Source organism: Protopterus annectens, chromosome 7.part0 (assembly GCF_019279795.1).
Source record: "Protopterus annectens isolate FY-2018-M chromosome 7.part0, PAN1.0, whole genome shotgun sequence".
NCBI classification, from domain to species: domain Eukaryota; kingdom Metazoa; phylum Chordata; order Ceratodontiformes; family Protopteridae; genus Protopterus; species Protopterus annectens.
The window spans coordinates 1,580,397,184-1,580,409,955 of NC_056739.1; the positions used below are offsets into that span (position 1 = coordinate 1,580,397,184).

At 46.0% G+C, this 12,772-nt stretch overlaps 1 protein-coding gene across 2 annotated transcripts in view; it reads right to left on the reverse strand.

The window, feature by feature from the left end:
- FAM120A (family with sequence similarity 120A) overlaps positions 1-12,772 on the reverse strand; it is a 3,065,969-nt gene that overhangs the window by 565,451 nt on the left and 2,487,746 nt on the right. The window lies entirely within an intron of this gene.

The following is a 12,772-nucleotide window of genomic DNA, read 5'->3' on the forward strand; positions in this document are numbered from 1 at the left end:
TTCTGGCCATTTGAACATGTCAACTAGATTCACATAAACAGCATCCTCAAAGAAAGGTAACACGAGTGAGAGTGAGGTGTTCAGGTTTGCTCAGCCTTCTCATTCAAAAATGCATTAAGAAATTTCTGGGGGAAAAGGTGGGGGGAGACAGTCCAGGTTGCATTTCCTCGGCTAGGAAGTCTCCCCAAAGGCGGGGAAGGACTTATGGTCCTTGACCACCTCACAGACAAAGACCTAACCCCCCCCCCCCAACGTCTCATTCTCTGGGAATAAGGATAAGGGAAATGAAAACTACCACGAAAGACTCTAGTTGGAGGCCTGAACAGTACTGCATCATACCTCTCAACTGTATGGATTTAGATCATCACTTTTCTCAAATTACAACTTTACACAAACAAACTGAACACGCCTTTACAAAATTTTAGACAGCTGCATGTGCTGTAAATGCATTCCAGTTACACAATGCATTAAAAGCAAGTGTTTTTACAGTTTTCCTTTTCAGAAATTTACATTAGTCCACAGGAATTGCTTCACAGTGCTACTTGTTGCAACAAAACTGAAGCTCAGAGATCACCTGACTAGTAAGGGAGTTAAGTACTATACTCATGATGTGGTTTGGTGGATTACAGTAACCAGAACACCCTTCATATTGGACATATGGGTTCTAAGTTTTCTAGTGTTAAAGCCACTAATGTACTTGCAGAGCTAGATGCAAAGGGATAGCCATAATTTCAAGTGCACTGAAAGTTACTTTGTAAAGGATGCAGCATTACGGAGAAAGTACAGTTGTGTAAATTCTTATTATAACAGTAGATATCCTTCTCTTCCATACTACAGTATTACTTACTCAAGGGATCCCTGCCAAGGGTAGCCCAATGTCTGGCCAGTATACCAAAGCCTTAGCATTTTAAGGATGATTGTCACATGTATAATCCCCCACTCACGGCACAGGGCATAAAGGTGACATATGAACGTACCTAACTCAGAACTAAAAAAGCCCTAGGAGGAACATGTGCACCCAGAAGGAAAAGAAAAAGGGGAGGAGGGAGGGAGCGAATACAGCAAAAGTAAAGTGAAGGACACTTACTATTATGGTAAGACTTTACAGAAAATACAGTTGTGTACACTTAACAAAAACATAGATGTTCAAGTGTATTCAATGTTGCAGTCATCACATTTGGGCATCCCTGCCAGGGTAGCCCTTGGCCGGCCTGAATACCAGAGGCTTAGCATTTCTGCGACTCTTGCTGTCGCTTCAGGACTGACGTCAGGTCATCAGTAGTATAAAGCAAGGCAGCCGACGCCATTACATCAGTTTTTCTTGCCCTGTCAGGAGACCCCAAGTGGGAGCGAGGTTCTGGTGGAAGAACCCCACCAGTAGAAAAGTAAATACCAAAATGCCTGTTGTAAGGAGAGAGAAGAAAGAAGAGGGGTATGGAGGGAGGGAAAAGTACAGTTGTGCACACTTACCATAAATGTAGATGTTCGAGTGTATTCACTGTTGCAGTCATTACATTTGGGTAATCCTGTTGGCAGGTTGCCCTCAGTCGGCCTGAATTCCAAAGTCCTGGGTCCTGCGTCGGCTGCTGTCGCCCCTTCCCTGACATCAGGTCGTCAGGGGTATAAAAGATGCGGCCGATGCCATTTTCTTTAGTTTTTCTTGCCCCAGATGTCAGGTGCCCCCTAAATACATGCATCAGCATAAACTTTACCTTCCTCTACAAGCAAATACATCACATAGGTTGTATAAATCAAAGAAGGAAAGATAGGTTCCATCAGAAGAAAGGGGGATGGCGGGTGGGTAACCTGGACTGCAACAGTGAATACACTTGAACATCTACATTTATGGTAAGTGTACACAACTGTACTATGTTCTTCGTGTTTCACTGCTGCAGTCATTACATTTGGGTAGAGTCCCAAAGCTATGGTTGGGAGGCTGGAGCTAAACAGCGTTAGGAACGGCTATGAGGCCCTGCACAACTGCATTGGCAAAGGCTGCCCTGGATTTAGAGTAGAGTGGCAGATGATAGTGCTTTCTAAAGGTGTGCAGTGAACTCCAAGTAGCAGCCTCTAAAATGTCCTTGGTTGGTACTCCCCTGAAAAAGGCTGCTGAGGTGGCTGCAGCTCTGGTTGAATGTGGCCTAATGCCCTTGGGCACTGGCTTGCCATAGTGTAAGTAGCAGAAACGAATGCAGTGGCCTATCCACTTTGAAATAGTTTGCTTTGAGATAGCCTTTCCTTGTGATCTTGCAGCATATGCCACTAGTAATTGCTCTGTCTTTCTGAAAACTTTGGTTCTGTCTAAGTAGAATCTAAGCTGTCTGCGTACGTCCAACGAATGCAAAATTCTTTCCCTCTTGTTCTGTGGATTTGGATAAAAAGTTGGCAGATGAATAGTTTGGTTAAGAGCCACACTGGACACCACCCTAGGCATAAATGTTGGGTTTGTCCTCAGAGAGACCCTATCTGGACAAAAAATGATAAAAGGTTCCACAGCCATGAGTGCCTGTAGCTCTGATACTCGTCTTGCAGAAGTTATTGCTAGGAGCAGAGCTGTTTTCCAAGATAAAAACTTTATATCAGCCGTAGCAGCTGGCTCAAATGGAGGCAGGGTGAGTTTTTCCAAGACATAGTTGAGGTCCCATGCAGGCATTGGTGCTCTCCTTGGAGGCCTTAAATTTTTGGCTCCTCTGAGGTACTGCTTTAATAAGGGATGAGAAAATATTGGTGGCTATGTGTTGCAATGAGCCAAAATGGTAGAGGCATGAATTTTAATAGATGAAAAAGATAGGCCTTTGTCCAGCATCTCAGTTACGTATTATAAAATCTGAGGAATATTTGGCACAGCTCAGTTCCTTGTGCCTGGTTCCAAGCAAAGAATGTCTTCCATTTTCCAGCATAAGATTTTCTAGTACTAGGCCTTCTGGCTTCCAAAATGACATCCATCACAGCTTTACTGAGAGATGTGTTTTGTATGACTACATTATCCGCCATGCTGCCAGGTTTAAAGTCCTGAGTTGGCTGTGCAGGATCTGATTGTTTTGCTGGGACAGTAGATGAGGTATTTGAGGTAAGGGCCAAGCTGGGCATTGAGACAAGTTCCTTAGTATTGGATACCAGTACCGGCGGGGCCAGTCTGGGGCAATCAGTATCATCTTTGGCTTCTCCTGTCTGACCTTTAAAAGTACCTTGGGGAGGAGAGGCAGTGGGGGAAAGGCATATACTGATAGGTTTTTCCAGCTGAAAAATAGGGTGTCCACTTTCCATGCTTGTCTGTGATAAATCCTTGTGCAGAATCTTTTTAGTTGGTAGTTGTGAGGGGAGGCAAATAGATCTATGTCCGGGCATCCCCATTTCCTTGTTATCATGCTGAAGACTTGTGGATCCAGCTGCCACTCATTGGGGATCCATGAGGTTTCTGCTTAGTTAGTCTGCCAGAGTATTTTTCCTGCCTGGCAGGAATTGTGACTGCAGATGTACTTGGTAAGTCAATGCTGTGTCCCACAAAGTCATGACTAGTCTGCAAAGTGGGTAAGAATGTGTGTCCCCCTGCTTGTTTATATACCACATGACCGTGATGTTGTCTGTCTTTATCAGTAGTTGTCCTGGATGAAGTAGGTCCTTGAAGGCTGTCAGGGCATTTTGAACAGCTAGTATATCTTTTTGATTGATATGTAAATGCTTTTGATTTGAGGTCCATGTGTCTTGAACGCATCTTCCTGCCATGTGGGCCCCCCAGGCATAATCTGATGCATCTGTTGTTAGTGTCTGCCTGGCTGGGGGTAATGTGAATGGCTGCCCCTTGTTTTGGTGACAAGCCTTTGCCCACCATCGAAACTCTTGTTGCAGGCAGGGAATGAGAGTAATGATAGCTTCCAGGCTGTGGCAATGTTGAGTCCGAACACCTTTTAGGTACCATTGAAGTTTCCTTATATGCAATTAGAAGGATGCAGGATGCCATGAAGCCCAAAGCCTGCAGAATTTTTCTTGCAGATAACTGGGCCTTTGTTGCCAACATTTTGAAATAGGTAGTCAGTTGTCTTTGTTTGTCTGGCATGAGATAAGCCATCTGGGCAGTTGTATTTAAGCTTGCACCCAGGAATATTATCTATTAAGAGGGTACTAGTTTTGATTTATTTTCATTGACTGTGTACCCTAGGCATGTTAGAAGTCTTTTCACAAACGCCAGATGCTGTAGAAGAATGTCCTTGTCCTCTGCTTGAATTAGACAGTCGTCCAAGTAAGGATATATTTCTATTCCTCTTTGTCTGCAGAATGCAATTACTGGTGCCAGGCACTTTGTAAAGACCCTGGGCGCAGTAAATAAGCCAAAGGGCAGTGCAGAGAATTGGTAATGCATTCAGCCAGCCTTGAATCTGAGGTATCGTCTGCATATTTGTCTGATTGGGACATGCAGGTATGCCTCTTTTAGGTCTAACATCACAAGCCAAGCGTTCTTGCCCAGCATGGGCAGAAGCTGCTGCAAAGTCAACATCTTGAATTTTGGTATATCCAGGAATGTGTTCAGAATATATAGGTCCAGTACAGGCTTCCAGGCCTTTCCCTTTCTGGGTACCAAGAACAGTCGAGTAAAATCCTTGTCTCTGCTCTTGCTCTGGTACTAGATGAATGGCCCCCATGTCCATGAGGGATGAGACTTGTTTTTGTGCCTCTGCCCATTGATTTTTTGGCAGATTTGGCCAGCTGCTTGCCTTTGGCAAGGTATGGAAATGGAACTTGCAGCCTTGTAGCACGATATTTAGAACCCACTTGTCCTGGGTTATGATGTGCCAATTTTGAGAAAAAAGTGCTAATTTTCCCCCTAAGAGTGCTGCCAGGAGGTAAGTGCTTGGTGCAGGAAGAGGGAAGTCATTGGGACTGTTTCCTGTATGGTTGTGATTTGTCTTCTCCAACTTTGGAGGTCGAAGCACCCCATTGCTTTGACCTGAATGAATCGTGCACCTGGGATCTGCCTCTAGGGCGTCTGGATCTGCCCCTTTGAGGTCTGTCTGACACAGGAAAGGACCAATTCTTTGTTGGGCAGTGTCTACTAAACCTAGGTGGCTGTACTTGCAAAAAAATCTTTGACAGTTTGCATAGATTTAGCTTTGTCCTCCATTTTCTTTAACACCTCTTCTGCCTTAACATCAAACAAAGTATCATGCTGTAAAGGTGCATCTAATAATTTAACTTTGACATGATCAGGCAGGCTTTGTTCCTTTAACCAAGCATGCCTCCTAATTACAGAACCCGTAACTGCGGCCCTGCAGGAGGCCTCCAAAGAATCAAAACCACATTGCAAAGTATGCTTTCTAACTTGTTCAGCTGCATGCAATAAATCCTGCATTTCCTTGTTTTCTGCACATTCAGAGTTTAACAACATTTTCTGTTTAAGCAATGCCATGACATGTTGCTGATATTTGAGCATATGAAACTGACAGTTTAAGGCCCTTATAGCCAAGGTAGCAGATGTGTAAACCCCCCCCCCCCATCTATCCAGTACCCTAGAATCTCTGTCAGAGGGGGTAGTTTTTTTTGCAGCGGAAGTCTCAACTCCTTTGGGACCCTGTGAAATAGTTTCTGGGTCGGCAGCAGGGTTTTTAAAAAGGAATTTATGAGAGTCAGGAACCCTGTAACATCTGTCAGGCTTAATAGGAGCTGGAGGTAAAGAGTCAGGGGTAAGACTAGACTCTGAAAACACAATCTACAATGTCTAACACATGTGTAATGGCTGTGTTGGGGTAGTAGAAGGAAATCCCTGAGCCTCTTTTTTAGATTCTGAAAAATCTTGGCTCTCCCAGTGGAAATGCTCCCTCATGGTATGCAAGGTTTCCCCAAAAGAATAGTCCTCTGGAGGAGAAGCTGAAGGTATAGATTCTTCAGCATCAGAATCCTCATAGGGGAAAAGAGAATATTCCTGATCAGAAGAGGAATCAGAAGAAATGGAAACCTGATTGGAAGATTCATAGTCAGTCTCTTGCCTAGGCCTCTTATCAGGAGGGGGATGGGAACCCCTGATCAAGGTAATCAAGTCTTTGACCATTTTGAGCATCTGTTTTTTGGGCATAGAGGCCTGACCACGTGGCTCTTGAGTTTGTTTCTTTGATTTAGAAGGTGCTTTAGTCTTTGCCTTTGAAGCTGAAGTCAGTTTAATGTAAAGATGTTTAGGTCTAAATACACCCTCAGAAGCCGGTGCCTGCTCAGCGGCTCCGGACCCATCTGAAGGAATAGTATCAGAGGCACCAATACCTTGAGTTTCCAGCGGCATGGCTGACTCCACGTGGGAGTCGGTAGCGGCCTGCGACTCTAAAGTAGCTGGTGTCAGGGGCTGCAAAAGTGCCTCACTGAGAACCGGAGAATGTCTTAGGAGAAGCTTTCTCATTAGTTTTGGGCCTCGGTTGTCTATCTCTCACCTTTTCCTTGCGTTTTTTTGTGAACTCTGGTAGTCGGATGGCTATCCGACAACATTTCTGGATAATTAAACTGGCATCCAAAATAGTTTAAAGCAAAATCATACCGACGCTTAATAGTGCATTGGTTAAATCTAGCACAAAACCAACAACCACAATCGTTGTGATCAGGGCCTAAGCAAGGAATACAGTAAGAATGAAAATCCTTATGAGGTATTTGCTTTCCACAAGAAATACAATTACTTACTTTTTCTGACATCGGTCTGGAGCAAGAAAAAAGTTTCCCCAACGGGGTACTTAGCTTTATTGCGGACTTCGGATCTGAAACTCGAACACGAAAATCTCAGGAGTCGGCCGAACGTCACTTGCGAACTGCTTCTGCTTCGGGCACTGCGTGGCATGAAAGACTAAAGAAAATGGCGTCGGCTGCATCTTTTATACCCCCTGACGACCTGACGTCAGGGAAGGGGCGGCAGCAGCCGACGCAGGACCCAGGACTTTGGAATTCAGGCCGACTGAGGGCAACCTGCCAGCAGGATTACCCAAATGTAATGACTGCAACAGTGAAACACGAAGAACATCCAGGACTGCAACAGTGAATACACTCTAACATCTACATTTATGGTAAGTGTACACAACTGTACTATGTTCTTTGTGTTTCACTGTTGGCAGTCATCACATTTGGGTTGATTCCCAAAGCTGAGGAAAAGGGTGGAGGCAGTCAAGGAGACTAGGGTCTGGCTAAGATGCCCTGCAAGACTGCAGTGGCAAACCCTGCCCTGGATTTGGGAGAAGATAGGCAGGGGGTAATGTTTGGTGAAAGTGCGAACAGATGTCCAGGTGGCAGCCTCCAGGATGTCCCTTGTGGGGACTCCTCTGAGGAAAGCTGCAGAGGTGGAGGCTGCTCTGGTGGAGTAAGTCCTGACACCCTTAGGGGGAGGCTTCCGTGTTGCTTGCAACAGAAATGGATGCAGTGTGCTATCCATTTGGAAACTGTTTACAGATGGCTTTGCCCTCTGCCCCTGCAGCAAAGCTGATCAGCAACTGATCAGACTTTCTGAAGGATTTAGTCCTGTCTAGATAGAATCTGAGCTGTCTGTGCACATCTAGAGAGTGCAGGATCCTTTCCCCCTTGTTCTGTGGGTTAGGGAAAAAGGTGGGCAAATGAATGGATTGGTTGAGAGCTACACTGGGCACCACTTTGGGCATGAAGGATGGGTTAGTCTTGAGGGAAACCCTGTCAGCATGGAAGATGATGAAGGGCTTCACAGCCATGAGTGCTTGTAGCTCGAAGACCCTTCTAGCTGAAGCGATGGCCAAAAGGAAAGCTGTCTTCCCAGAGAGAAATTTTAACTCTGCTGAAGATGCTGGTTCAGAGGGGGGGCAGGGTGAACTTTTACAACACAAAGTTAAGGTCCCAAGCTGGGGTAGGTGCTCATCTGGGTGGCCTCAAGTTGCCAGCCCCCCTTAGGAATTGTTTTATCAGAGGGTGTGAGAAAAGGGGCTGCTCAGTGGGAAAATGAGCAATGACAGCAGAGGCATGAATTTTAATAGAGGAAAAAGAGAGACCACTGTGTAGCAGGTAAGCTAAGTAATCCAGGATGAGAGGGAGGGAGGGCTGTGCCATACCGGCTCCCTTAACCTGAATCCAAGTGCAGAACCTTCTCCACTTGTCAGCACAAGACTTTCTAGTGCTAGGGCGTCTGGCCTCACGTATAACATCTAGAACCTGTTTACTGAGGTTGGCAGATTGATCGGTGGTTAGGGAATAAGTCAAGCTGTCAAACTGAGGGTCTACAATTGGGGATGCATGAATTCTCCTTCCCTCTGGGTCGGGCGGGATGGGGTCTGAATGAGATGCCATGGTGACAGTGGGCACAGGCTGTGCAGCAGTGGGTACCAGTGCTGGCGAGGCCAGTCTGGAGCAATAAGAATTGTCCTTGGTTTTTCCTCCGTTATTTTGAGCAGTACCCTGCGGATGACAAGTAGTGGAGGAAAGGCATAGACCAATAGACTGACCCAGGGGAAGGACAGGGCATCCACTTTCCAAGCCATGCAGTGATGCTCCCTGGTGCAGAACGTGCTGAGCTGATGGGTGGTGTGGGATGCAAAGAAGTCGACCTTCGGGGTGCCCCATTTCTGAGTTATTAGGGGGAAGGTTCTTTTGTCTAGCTGCCACTCGTGTGGGTCCAGAACATTTCTGCTTAAGTGGTCTGCCAGAGAGGTTAGAGAACCTAGCAGGAATTGTGCTAACAGGTGGAGTTGCATGGCAGAGGCTGTGTGCTAAAGGGTCATGGCCAGCCTGCATAGAGGGTAGGAGTAAGTCCCTCCATGTTGTTGATATACCAAGGGCTTTTTAGGTACCACTGAAGTTTCCTCATATGCAGTCTAGCATATGGAATGAGTAGAATGCAAGATGCCATGAACCCCAGAGCTTGCAGGATTTTCCTTGTAGATAACTGGGGTCTGGTGGCTAGTTGAGAGAAGCAGGCTGTCAGGCAAGTTTGCTTCTCTGGTGTAAGGAATGTCATCTGGGAGGCTGTGTCTAGGCTTGCTCCCAGGAATATAATCCTTTGGGTGGGTACTTGTTTGGATTTCTTTTCGTTGATGGTATGCCCTAGGGAGGTCAGTAGGGACTTTACAAGGACAGGTGCTTGAGCAGCTTTTCCTGTCTGCCTGAATTAGGCAGTTGTCTAAGTTTTGGTAAATTTGAATATTCCTTTGTCTGCAAAAGGCAATAGCCGGAGCCAGACATTTTGTGAAAACTGTGGGAGCAGTAGACAAGCCAAAGGGAGAGAACTGAAAGTGCAGAGAGCTTGCCCTGAAATGGAGATATTTTCTGCATGATTTCCTGATAGGAATGTGGAGGTAGGTCTAGGGTGGCTAGCCAAGCATCCTTGGAGAGCATGGGTAGCAGTTGCTGGAGGGTGAGCATTTTGAATTTTGGTGTCACCAGCAAGGTGTTTTAGAATGGATAGATCGAGGATGGGGCGCCAGGTGCCCTGTTTTCTGGGTAATAGAAATGGTCTGGAACAGAAACATTGGCCTTTCTGTTCTGCAGGAACGTGTTCTATTGCCATCATAGACAGCAGGGAAAGGACTTGCTTTTGTGCCTCTGCCCACTGGTTTGGAGGTAGATCTGAGAACCCTTTGGGAGTTGGAAGAGGGGGGAAAGAAAATCTGTATCCCTGGGACACTATGTTGAGGACCCAGCAGTCGTTGGTAATAGTGGCCCAGGTGCTTGCGTGAAAGGAGAGTTTTCCTCCTAGGAGTAAATGAAGGTGGGCAGGGGGAGGGGGCGGGAGAGGAGAGTCATTGTGAGTTCTTACAACGATGGGGTGGCTTAGAACTCCCTGTTTTTGAAGTGGAGGAATTCCACTGTTTTGATCTGTGCATTCCCTGTGGCTGCTGTCTGGGGGGGGGGGTCTGTTTCCGCAGGGTCTGGGCTGAATTGACCTGGTGGGAGCAGGAAAGGACCAGTGCTTGGAGGGGGGCAAAGCCTGCTGAACCTGGGTGGCTGGACCTGTAAGAAATCCTTACCTGTCTGCACAGATTTAGCTTTTTCTTCCATCTTTTTTAAGATCTCCTCTGCCTTAGTACCAAATAAGTTGTCTTTGTGCAAGGGTGCATCCAACAATTTAGATTTAACATGGTCTGGCAAGGGCTGCTCCTTAAGCCATGCATGCCTTCTAAGGACAGACCCGGTGACTGCTGCCCTGCAAGAACCTTCTAGGGTGTCAAAACCACAGTGCAAGGTGCGTTTAGTTACTTGACTTTCAGAATGCATTAACTCTTGTAACTCTCTAGATTCTGCACAAGCAGGAAAGGAAGACACTTTTTGTTTGAGGAGTTCCATGGTATATTGCTGAAATTTTAGCATATGGAACTGTCTAATTTAGTGCTCGGATAGCAAGAGTAGCAGAGGTGTATACTTTTTTACCTCATCTGTCTAGTGCTCGGGAATCCCTATGTGAGGGGGGAGGGATTCTTAGCAGAGGTTGCTTTAATTCCTTTAGGCCCTTGAGAAATTACCTCAGGATCAGCAGTATGTTTTTTCAAAAGAAATTTGTGTGAGTCAGGGACTCTATAATACCCGTCAGGTTTTCTGGGTGCAGGAGGGAGGGTGTCAGGAGTCAAACTGGATTCCATGAAACCATCGTCTACAACCTCCAGGACTGGGGGAATGACCAAGGGTCTGTGCTGTGGAAGATCTAAGAATTCCCTGAGTGTCTTTTGACTGAGGGCAGTCCTGGCATTCCTATTTGAAATGCTCCCTTAAGGTATGAAGGGCTTCCCCAAAGGAAAAGTCCTTGGGGGGAGAGGCAGAAGGAATGGAAATCCTTTGCATCAGAATCCTCAAACAAAGAGAGGTTGCATGTCTTCATATTCAGATGCATCAGAGTCATCAGACTCTTGTTCAGACAAAACTACTGGGGACAGATCTCTTCCTTTTGGAAGGGGTATCTTGGCTTCCCTCTGATTAGCATGATAAGGTCTCCTGCCATTTTAAGCATTTGAGACTAAGGTAAGGAAGCAGGTACCTGAGACTGGGTCGTCGATTTCTTGGGTGTGGTTCATACTCTGTGCCTTAGAAACTTGGTAGTTTTCGAAAGAACGGTAGACGCGAAAGAAGTTGTCGGTCTGTGTCGAGAATCGGTAGTGCAAAGTACTTCCTCGGAAGCCGGTGCCTTCTCAGCGGCCCCGGACCCATCCAAGGGAGAGACAACTGCATCTATAGTCGAAGAAGTGTTTTGCGGCATACCGGACTCAGAAAGGGTCTCAGTACTGCCCTGCGAATCCACAGAAGCGGGCAACAGGGGATGCGAAACCACCTCACTGAGGACCGGAAAACTGACGACTAGCTTAACGGAAGCGCCGTCGGTAGGTTTGGACCTTTGCGGTCTGTCTATCTTTATCCTTATGTTTTTTCGGAAGATCCGCTGTTGGATGGCTTACTGAAGCCATATCGGAATTCGAGGACAGTAAGCAAAAATATCTAGCTACAATAATGGCCCGATGATGTACAGTTCTGGTGTTGAACAAAGCAGAAAAGCGACAGGGGGGACGTCGTGGCCTAGGCCTAAGCAAGTGACACAGTAAGAATGAAAGTCTCTGTGTGGTATTTGCTTTCCACAGGCGAGACAATCGTTAACTTTTTCTGACATTGGTTGGTGCAAGAAAAAAGGATCCCCAATGGGGTACTTCGCTTTAGAAGACTTCAGCTTCAATTCGGAAGACGAAACTCAGGTAGTGGCCGACCGGCACTCGTGCGAACTGCTTCTGCTTCGGGCTCCGCGGAAAGAAAGACTGATGTAATGGTGTCAGCTGCCTTACTTTATACTACTGACGACCTGACGTCAGTCCTGAAGCAACACCAACCGAAGCAGAAATACTAAGCATCTGGTATTCGGGCCGGCCGAGGGCTACCATGGCAGGGATAACCCAAATATGATGACTGCAACAGTGAAATACGAAGAACATCTGTACTACATCCTTCCATATCACTGCTGCAATATTCCTTACTCAAGGGACAGTACAAAATCTCAAAAAAAAAAAAACTTGGGAGGAGGACAGCCTGGCACAGACCACAAGAAAGTCATGCAGGATAACCCTAACAAACATGTATTTAGCCCTAGAAACCACATCTAGCTTGTAAAGTTTAGTAAAAATATAGATGCAAGTCCAAGTAGCAGCCTTAAGGATTGAACTAGTATCCAATCCTTTGAAAACAGCACTAGAAGCCACAGCCCTGGCAGAGTAACCCTTTACAGAAGTAAGGAGGCTTTTCCCATGATAAGAGAATAAAAAAGAAATGGCTTAGAGATCCAAGAAGAAACAGATTGCTTGGTAACCGTCAAACCTAAAGATCTAGGATGAAAGGAAACAAAGTTGCTCAGATTTACGAATGGCCTTAGTCTTATCTAACTAATATCTGAGCTGTCTATGCAAATCCAACATGAAGAACCTTCTCACTAGCAGACTACAGAGAAAGGAAAAAAGTGGACAAATTAACAGACTGACTAAAAGACAACTAATTAACCGTCTTGGGCATAAAGGGATTAGTACGAAGTGACATCATGTTCCTATATGAAAAACTTCAAAAAAAAGGAGGAGCAGCAATAACGGCCTGAAAGTGAGACATCATTCCAGCTGAAGTAAAGGCAAAAAGAACAGTCTTCCAAGTACAATGCTGCAAAGAAGCTGAAGCTACAGACTCAAAAACAGCCCCTGTGAGGGAACGGGTGGTGACTGTCCTTGGCTAGGTGCAGAAGAAGGAGCCAATGCTGCCTCTGCCAACACGGAGTTGCCAACAAGATTTTGGGAGAGTGCTGTTCTATCTTGAACAGCACCCTTGGTATGAG